The 10,000-nt window shown below is 33.9% G+C and overlaps 1 pseudogene; it reads left to right on the top strand.

Annotated features, from left to right (window-relative positions):
- LOC121847561 overlaps positions 1-10,000 on the top strand; it is a 39,772-nt pseudogene that overhangs the window by 389 nt on the left and 29,383 nt on the right.

The raw sequence follows: 10,000 nt of genomic DNA, 5'->3' as shown, positions 1-10,000 counted from the left end.
TAATTTAAAAAATATATATATAATAAGTTTGATGCTTGCTGTAATCGATAAAAGCCTATTTAGAGAAGATCTAGTGGCCAGCTGCATAAACTATAATCGATAAAAGCCTATTTAGAGAAGATCTAGTGGCCAGCTGCATAAACTATAATCGATCAAAGCCTATTTAGAAAAGATCTAGCGGCCAGCTGCCTAAACTATAATCGATAAAAGCCTATTTAGAGAAGATCTAGTGGCCAGCTGCATAAACTATAATCGATCAAAGCCTATTTAGAAAAGATCTAGCGGCCAGCTGCCTAAACTATAATCGATATCATAAACTGGGTGGTTCGAGCCCCTGAATGCTGATTGGCTGACTGTCATGAAATATCAGACCATATACCACTGGTATGACAAAACATGTATTTTGACTGGTCTAATTACGTTGGTAACCAGTTTATAATAGCAATAAAGCACCTCCCGGGTTTATGATTCATATACCACGGCTATGGGCTGTTTCAGGAAAAGGAACAACCCTTAGCCTTGGTATAGTCTATTGGCCATATACCACACCTCCTCGGGAGTTATTGCTTATTTGCACTAGTGACCACTAGAAGGTACGCACACACCTTTAGGCGCAACATGGGGGGGGGGGTCTAACTTGGCCACATCTACTCCATTCATAGATGCTAACTGCTTTAGCGCCTGACTGATAGTCAGAAGATGTGTCGTGAATCCGGATTGCCAGATGACTAGCAACAATGACAAGAAGCTGACATGAGGGGAATCGTAGGTGGTTTGTTTCAGCTAGTTGTCTCCAACGGAGGGGACTGTGGATCTCTCTGTCTCTCTGTCTCTCTCTGTCTCTCTCTCTCTCTCTCTCTCTCTCCCCCCCTTAGTATGTTTGTACATTAGTCAGTCACATGTGATATCTCAGACAGCATTGGTCCAACCCATAGCCATAGAGAAATCCAATTTATCATAGAGATCCGGTGTTTACAACAGGACCCTAATTGTCCCCAAGGGGATTGGCTATAGTCATTAACTGAAATGTGTTAGTCACACGCAATATCTCAATTGGCCCAAGGGGAGAGGGGCTGTGTCATTCGTGGGGGACGACATTACTGTTGCCTTGTTTTATCTTCTTAAATTATGATTTTTTTCAATTAATAAAAATAATATCTTCTTAATTTATCTTCTTGATCCTGTCTTAAATTTTTTTTAACACATCTATGCTAATATGGCTCAAATTCTCAAACTAGCCAACAGCTGTAATGATGTATTAGCTAGCCAACAACTGTAATGATGTATTAGCTGCCAACAGCTGTAATGATGTATTAGCTAGCCAACAACTGTAATGATGTATTAGCTAGCCAACAACTGTAATGATGTATTAGCTAGCCAACAGCTGTAATGATGTATTAGCTAGCCAACAACTGTAATGATGTATTAGCTAGCCAACAGCTGTAATGATGTATTAGCTAGCCAACAGCTGTAATGATGTATTAGCTAGCCAACAACTGTAATGATGTATTAGCTAGCCAACAGCTGTAATGATGATGTATTAGCTAGCCAACAACTGTAATGATGTATTAGCTAGCCAACAACTGTAATGATGATGTATTAGCTAGCCAACAACTGTAATGATGTATTAGCTAGCCAACAACTGTAATGAAGTATTAGCTAGCCAACAACTGTAATGATGTATTAGCTAGCCAACAACTGTAATGATGTATTAGCTAGCCAACAACTGTAATGATGTATTAGCTAGCCAACAGCTGTAATGATGTATTAGCTAGCCAACAGCTGTAATGATGTATTAGCTAGCCAACATGTAATGATGTATTAGCTAGCCAACAACTGTAATGATGTATTAGCTAGCCAACAGCTGTAATGATGTATTAGCTAGCCAACAACTGTAATGAAGTATTAGCTAGCCAACAACTGTAATGATGTATTAGCTAGCCAACAACTGTAATGATGTATTAGCTAGCCAACAGCTGTAATGATGTATAGCTGTTTAATGATGTATTAGCTAGCCAACAACTGTAATGATGATGTATTAGCTAGCCAACAACTGATGTATTAGCTAGCCAACAGCTGTAATGATGTATTAGCTAAACTGTAATGATGTATTAGCTAGCCAACAACTGTAATGAATATTAGCTAGCCAACAGCTTACCCGTTAGCTGTAATGATGTATTAGCTATAACAACTGTAATGATGTATTAGCTTAGCCAACAACTGTAATGATGTATTAGTTAGTTGTAATGATGTATTAGCTAGCCAACAACTGTAATGATGTATTATAGCCAACAACTGTAATGATGATGTATTAGCTAGCCAACAACTGTAATGATGTTTTGAGACAACAACTGTAATGATGTTTTGAGAGACAACAACACGTGCTATAAATAAAGTTTTGCCCCATGGCTGTGCAGTTGGTTTGAAAGTAGTTAGTTAATATCAGACATTACCCGTCTATAATAAAGTAGTTAGTTAATATCAGACATTACCCGTCTATAATAAAGTAGTTAGTTAATATCAGACATTACCCGTCTATAATAAAGTAGTTAGTTAATATCAGACATTACCCGTCTATAATAAAGTAGTTAGTTAATATCAGACATTACCCGTCTATATTAAAGTAGTTAGTTAATATCAGACATTACCCGTCTATAATAAAGTAGGTAGTTGATATCAGACATTACCCGTCTATAATAAAGTAGTTAGTTAATATCAGACATTACCTGTCTATAATAAAGTAGTTAGTTAATATCAGACATTACCTGTCTATAATAAAGTAGTTAGTTGATATCAAACATTACCAGTCTATAATAAAGTAGGTAGTTGATATCAGACATTACCTGTCTATCATAAAGTAGTTGATATTAGACATTACCCGTCTATAATAAAGTAGTTAGTTAATATTAGACATTACCTGTCTATAATAAAGTAGTTAGTTAATATTAGACATTACCCATCTATAATAAATTAGTTAGTTTGATATCAGACATTACCCAGCTATAATAAATTAGTTAGTTTGATATCAGACATTACCCAGCTATAATAAAGTAGGTAGTTAATATCAGACATTACCTGTCTATAATAAATTAGTTGATATCAGGCATTACCCATCTATAATAAAGTAGTTGATATCAGACATTACCTGTCTATAATAAAGTAGTTGATATCAGACATTACCTGTCTATAATAAAGTAGTTGATATCAGACATTACCTGTCTATAATAAAGTAGTTGATATCAGACATTACCTGTCTATAATAAATTAGTTAGTTAATATCAGACATTACCCGTCTATAAGAAATTAGTCAGTTAATATCAGACATTACCCGTCTATAATAAAGTAGTTGATATCAGGCATTACCCGTCTATAATAAAGTAGTTGATATCAGACATTACCCGTCTATAATAAAGTAGTTGATATCAGACATTACCCATCTATAATAAAGTAGTTGTAAATAGACATTACCAGTCTATAATAAAGTAGTTGATATCAGGCATTACCCGTCTATAATAAAGTAGTTGATATCAGACATTACCCATCTATAATAAAGTAGTTAGTTAATATCAGACATTACCTGTCTATAATAAAGTAGCTGAAATCAGACATTACCTGTCTATAATAAAGTAGTTGATATCAGACATTACCTGTCTATAATAAAGTAGTTGATATCAGACATTACCTGTCTATAATAAAGTAGTTAGTTAATATCAGACATTACCTGTCTATAATAAAGTAGTTGATATCAGACATTACCTGTCTATAATAAAGTAGTTAATTAATATCAGACATTACCTGTCTATAATAAAGTAGTTGATATCAGACATTACCTGTCTATAATAAAGTAGTTAATATCAGACATTACCTGTCTATAATAAAGTAGTTGATATCAGACATTACCTGTCTATAATAAAGTAGTTGATATTAGACATTACCCGTCTATAATAAAGTAGTTAATATCAGACATTACTCGTCTATAATAAAGTAGTTAGTTGATATCAGACATTACCCATCTATAATAAAGTAGTTGATATCAGACATTACTCATCTATAATAAAGTAGTTGTAATTAGACATTACCAGTCTATAATAAAGTAGTTGATATCAGACATTACCAGTCTATAATAAAGTAGTTGATATCAGACATTACCTGTCTATAATAAAGTAGTTGATATCAGACATGACCTGTCTATAATAAAGTAGTTAATATCAGACATTACTTGTCTATAATAAAGTAGTTAATATTAGACATTACTCGTCTATAATAAAGTAGTTAGTTGTTTTCAGACATTACCCATCTATAATAAAGTAGTTGATAATAGACATTACCAGTCTATAATAAAGTAGTTGATATCAGACATTACCTGTCTATAATAAAGTAGTTAGTTAATATCAGACATTACCTGTCTATAATAAAGTAGTTAATATCAGACATTACCTGTCTATAATAACATAGTTAGTTCATATCAGACATTACCTGTCTATAATGAAGTAGTTAGTTAATATCAGACATTACCTGTCTATAATAAAGTAGTTAGTTAATATCAGACATTACCTGTCTATAATAAAGTAGTTAGTTAATATCAGACATTACTTGTCTATAATAAAGTAGTTAATATCAGACATTACCCGTCTATAATAAAGTAGTTAGTTGATATCAGACATTACCAGTCTATAATAAAGTAGGTAGTTGATATCAGACATTACCTGTCTATAATAAAGTAGTTAGTTAATATCAGACATGACCTGTCTATAATAAAGTAGTTGATATCAGATATTACCTGTCTGTAATAAAGTAGTTAGTTAATATCAGACATTACCTGTCTATAATAAAGTAGTTAATATCAGACATTACCTGTCTATAATAACATAGTTAGTTAATATCAGACATTACCTGTCTATAATAAAGTAGTTAGTTAATATCAGACATTACCCATCTATAAGAAAGTAATTCGTTAATATCAGACATTACCTGTCTATAATAAAGTAGTTGATATCAGGCATTACCCGTCTATAATAAAGTAGTTGATATCAGACATTACCTGTCTATAATAAAGTAGTTGATATCAGGCATTACCCGTCTATAATAAAGTAGTTGATACAGACATTACCCATCTATAATAAAGTAGTTGATATCAGACATTACCCATCTATAATAAAGTAGTTGATATCAGGCATTACCCGTCTATAATAAAGTAGTTGATATCAGGCATTACCCGTCTATAATAAAGTAGTTGATATCAGACATTACCCGTCTATAATAAAGTAGGTGATATCAGACATTACCAGTCTATAATAAAGTCGTTAATATCAGACATTACCTGTCTATAATAGTTTGTTAATATTAGACATTACCTGTCTATAATAACATAGTTAGTTAATATCAGACATTACCTGTCTATAATAAAGTAGTTAGTTAATATTAGACATTACCTGTCTATAATAAAGTAGTTAATATCAGACATTACCCGTCTATAATAAAGTAGTTAATATCAGACATTACCTGTCTATAATAAAGTAGTTGATATCAGACATTACCTGTCTATAATAAAGTAGTTAGTTAATATCAGACATTACCTGTCTATAATAAAGTAGTAAGTTAATATCAGACATTACTTGTCTATAATAAAGTAGTTAGTTAATATCAGACATTACCTGTCTATAATAAATTAGTTAGTTAATATCAGACATTACCCATCTATAAGAAAGTAATTAGTTAATATCAGACATTACCTGTCTATAATAAAGTAGTTGATATCAGGCATTACCCGTCTATAATAAAGTAGTTGATATCAGACATTACCCATCTATAATAAAGTAGTTGATATCAGACATTACCTGTCTATAATAAAGTAGTTGATATCAGACATTACCTGTCTATAATAAAGTAGTTAGTTAATATCAGACATTACCTGTCTATAATAAAGTAGTTAGTTAATATCAGACATTACCTGTCTATAATAAAGTAGTTAGTTAATATCAGACATTACCTGTCTATAATAAAGTCGTTAATATCAGACATTACCTGTCTATAATAAAGTAGTTTGTTAATATTAGACATTACCTGTCTATAATAACATAGTTAGTTAATATCAGACATTACTTGTCTATAATAAAGTAGTTAGTTAATATCAGACATTACCTGTCTATAATAATGTAGTTAATATCAGACATTACCCGTCTATAATAAAGTAGTTAATATCAGACATTACCCGTCTATAATAAAGTAGTTGATATCAGACATTACCTGTCTATAATAAAGTAGTTAGTTAATATCAGACATTACCTGTCTATAATAAAGTAGGAAGTTAATATCAGACATTACTTGTCTATAATAAAGTAGTTAATATCAGACATTACTTGTCTATAATAAAGTTAGTTAATATCAGACATTACTGTATAATAAAGTAGTTAGTTATCAGACATTATAAATAAAGTAGTTGATAATATCATTACCAGTCTATAATAAAGTAGTTGATATCATTACCTGTCTATAATAAAGTAGTTAGTTAATATCAGACATTACCTGTCTATAATAAAGTAGTTAATATCAGACATTACCTGTACCTGTCTATAATAAAGTAGTTAGTTATATCAGACATTACCTGTCTATAATAAAGTAGTTAGTTAATATCAGACATTACCTGTCTATAATAAAGTAGTTGTTAATATTACCTGTCTATAATAAAGTAGTTATTACCTGTCTATAATAAAGTAGTTATATCAGACATTACCCATCTATAATAAAGTAGTTAGTTGATATCAGACATTACCTGTCTATAATAAAGTAGTTAATATCAGACATATAATAAAGTAGTTGATATCAGATATTACCTGTCTATAATAAAGTAGTTAATATCAGACATTACCCGTCTATAATAAAGTAGTTGATATCAGACATTACCTGTCTATAATAAAGTAGTTAGTTAATATCAGACATTACCTGTCTATAATAAAGTAGTAAGTTAATATCAGACATTACTTGTCTGTAATAAAGTAGTTAGTTAATATCAGACATTACCTGTCTATAATAAAGTAGTTAATATCAGACATTACCTGTCTATAATAAAGTAGTTGATATCAGACATTACCTGTCTATAATAAAGTAGTTGATATCAGACATTACCCATCTATAATAAAGTAGTTGATATCAGACATTACCTGTCTATAATAAAGTAGTTGATATCAGACATTACCCATCTATAATAAAGTAGTTAATATCAGACATTACCTGTCTATAATAAAGTAGTTAATATCAGACATTACCCATCTATAATAAAGTAGTTAGTTGATATCAGACATTACCCATCTATAATAAAGTAGTTGATATCAGACATTACCTGTCTATAATAAAGTAGTTAATTAATATCAGACATTACCTGTCTATAATAAAGTAGTTGATATTAGACATTACCCATCTATAATAAAGTAGTTAGTTGATATTACAGACATTACACTTTGAAAGTCATATCAGAGAACGATCTTGACCAAGGCCTACACATGTTTTTAGGATGCAGAAGAAGGGGAAAGAGACTGAAACAGCTCAGCCTGCAAGAAGCCAGACCCCAACTGTTTCCAAGGATGAAATAGCCCTGTAAGTCAATTCATTTGTTTATGATGTGTGTAGGTCAGAGCACTTCGCTGCTCAGCTCAATTCAGTGCAGTTTACATGTTCACCAGTAGAGGTCACCACAGACCAATGCTGGGTGATTGTCTACTTCACTTTTTATTTCCCTTTATTTAACCAGGTAGGCAAGTTGAGAACAAGTTCTCATTTACAATTGCGACCTGGCCAAGATAAAGCAAAGCAGTTCGACAGATACAACGACACAGAGTTACACATGGAATAAAACAAACATACAGTCAATAATACAGTATAAACAAGTCTATATACAACTTTAAAGCCCTGTTCTTCTGTCTGTCCACGACTGCCATCAACTAAAGGTAGTGATGGGGGAAACAAAGCTTCCTGAAGCATTGAGGCTTTTCAGCCAATTGGGTAAAAGAAAAAAAAAAGGTTGAATTTCCCTGGGCTTCATTATCCGGTTACAGTGCACTTTAGTGACATCTGCTGGTCAGCGATAAATATTATAGATATTATCAAAACTCCGAAGCGCAGCGCTAAACTGTTGGTTTTAGTAGCCTGTAGTCAGTTGGATTACCAGGTTAGTAGCCTCTAGTTAGTTGGATTACCAGGTTAGTAGCCTCTAGTTAGTTGGATTACCAGGTTAGTAGCCTATAGTCAGTTGGATTGCCAGGTTAGTAGACTATAGTCTGTTGGATTACCAGGTTAGTAGCCTATAGTCAGTTGGATTACCAGGTTAGTAGCCTGTAGTCAGTTGGATTACCAGGTTAGTAGCCTCTAGTTAGTTGGATTACCAGGTTAGTAGCCTATAGTCAGTTGGATTGCCAGGTTAGTAGCCTATAGTCTGTTGGATTACCAGGTTAGTAGCCTATAGTCAGTTGGATTACCAGGTTAGTATCCTATAGTTAGTTGGATTACCAGGTTAGTAGCCTATAGTTAGTTGGATTACCAGGTTAGTAGCCTGTAGTCTGTTGGATTACCAGGTTAGTATCCTATAGTTAGTTGGATTACCAGGTTAGTAGCCTATAGTTAGTTGGATTACCAGGTTAGTAGCCTGTAGTCTGTTGGATTACCAGGTTAGTAGCCTATAGTCAGTTGGATTGCCAGGTTAGTAGCCTATAGTCTGTTGGATTACCAGGTTAGTAGCCTGTAGTCAGTTGGATTACCAGGTTAGTAGCCTGTAGTCAGTTGGATTACCATGTTAGTAGCCTGTAGTCAGTTGGATTACCAGTTTAGTAGCCTGTAGTCAGTTGGATTACCAGGTTAGTAGCCTGTAGTCAGTTGGATTACCAGGTTAGTAGCCTGTAGTCAGTTGGATTACCAGGTTAGTTGCCTATAGTCAGTTGGATTACCAGGTTAGTAGCCTGTAGTCAGTTGGATTGCCAGGTTAGTAGCCTGTAGTCAGTTGGATTACCAGGTTAGTAGCCTGTAGTCAGTTGGATTACCAGGTTAGTAGCCTGTAGTCAGTTGGATTACCATGTTAGTAGCCTGTAGTCAGTTGGATTACCAGTTTAGTAGCCTGTAGTCAGTTGGATTACCAGGTTAGTAGCCTGTAGTCAGTTGGATTACCAGGTTAGTAGCCTATAGTTAGTTGGATTACCAGGTTAGTAGCCTGTAGTCTGTTGGATTACCAGGTTAGTAGCCTATAGTCAGTTGGATTGCCAGGTTAGTAGCCTATAGTCAGTTGGATTACCAGGTTAGTAGCCTCTAGTTAGTTGGATTACCAGGTTAGTAGCCTGTAGTCAGTTGGATTACCAGGTTAGTAGCCTCTAGTTAGTTGGATTACCAGGTTAGTAGCCTATAGTCAGTTGGATTGCCAGGTTAGTAGCCTATAGTCTGTTGGATTACCAGGTTAGTAGCCTATAGTCAGTTGGATTACCAGGTTAGTATCCTATAGTTAGTTGGATTACCAGGTTAGTAGCCTATAGTTAGTTGGATTACCAGGTTAGTAGCCTGTAGTCTGTTGGATTACCAGGTTAGTAGCCTATAGTCAGTTGGATTGCCAGGTTAGTAGCCTATAGTCTGTTGGATTACCAGGTTAGTAGCCTGTAGTCAGTTGGATTACCAGGTTAGTAGCCTGTAGTCAGTTGGATTACCAGTTTAGTAGCCTGTAGTCAGTTGGATTACCATGTTAGTAGCCTGTAGTCAGTTGGATTACCAGTTTAGTAGCCTGTAGTCAGTTGGATTACCAGGTTAGTAGCCTGTAGTCAGTTGGATTACCAGGTTAGTAGCCTGTAGTCAGTTGGATTACCAGGTTAGTTGCCTATAGTCAGTTGGATTACCAGGTTAGTAGCCTGTAGTCAGTTGGATTGCCAGGTTAGTAGCCTGTAGTCAGTTGGATTACCAGGTTAGTAGCCTGTAGTCAGTTGGATTACCAGGTTAGTAGCCTGTAGTCAGTTGGATTACCAGGTTAGTA

The sequence above is a fragment of the Oncorhynchus tshawytscha genome, linkage group LG10 (assembly GCF_018296145.1).
Source record: "Oncorhynchus tshawytscha isolate Ot180627B linkage group LG10, Otsh_v2.0, whole genome shotgun sequence".
NCBI classification, from domain to species: domain Eukaryota; kingdom Metazoa; phylum Chordata; class Actinopteri; order Salmoniformes; family Salmonidae; genus Oncorhynchus; species Oncorhynchus tshawytscha.
This window is presented reverse-complemented; position numbering and strand designations above follow the sequence as displayed.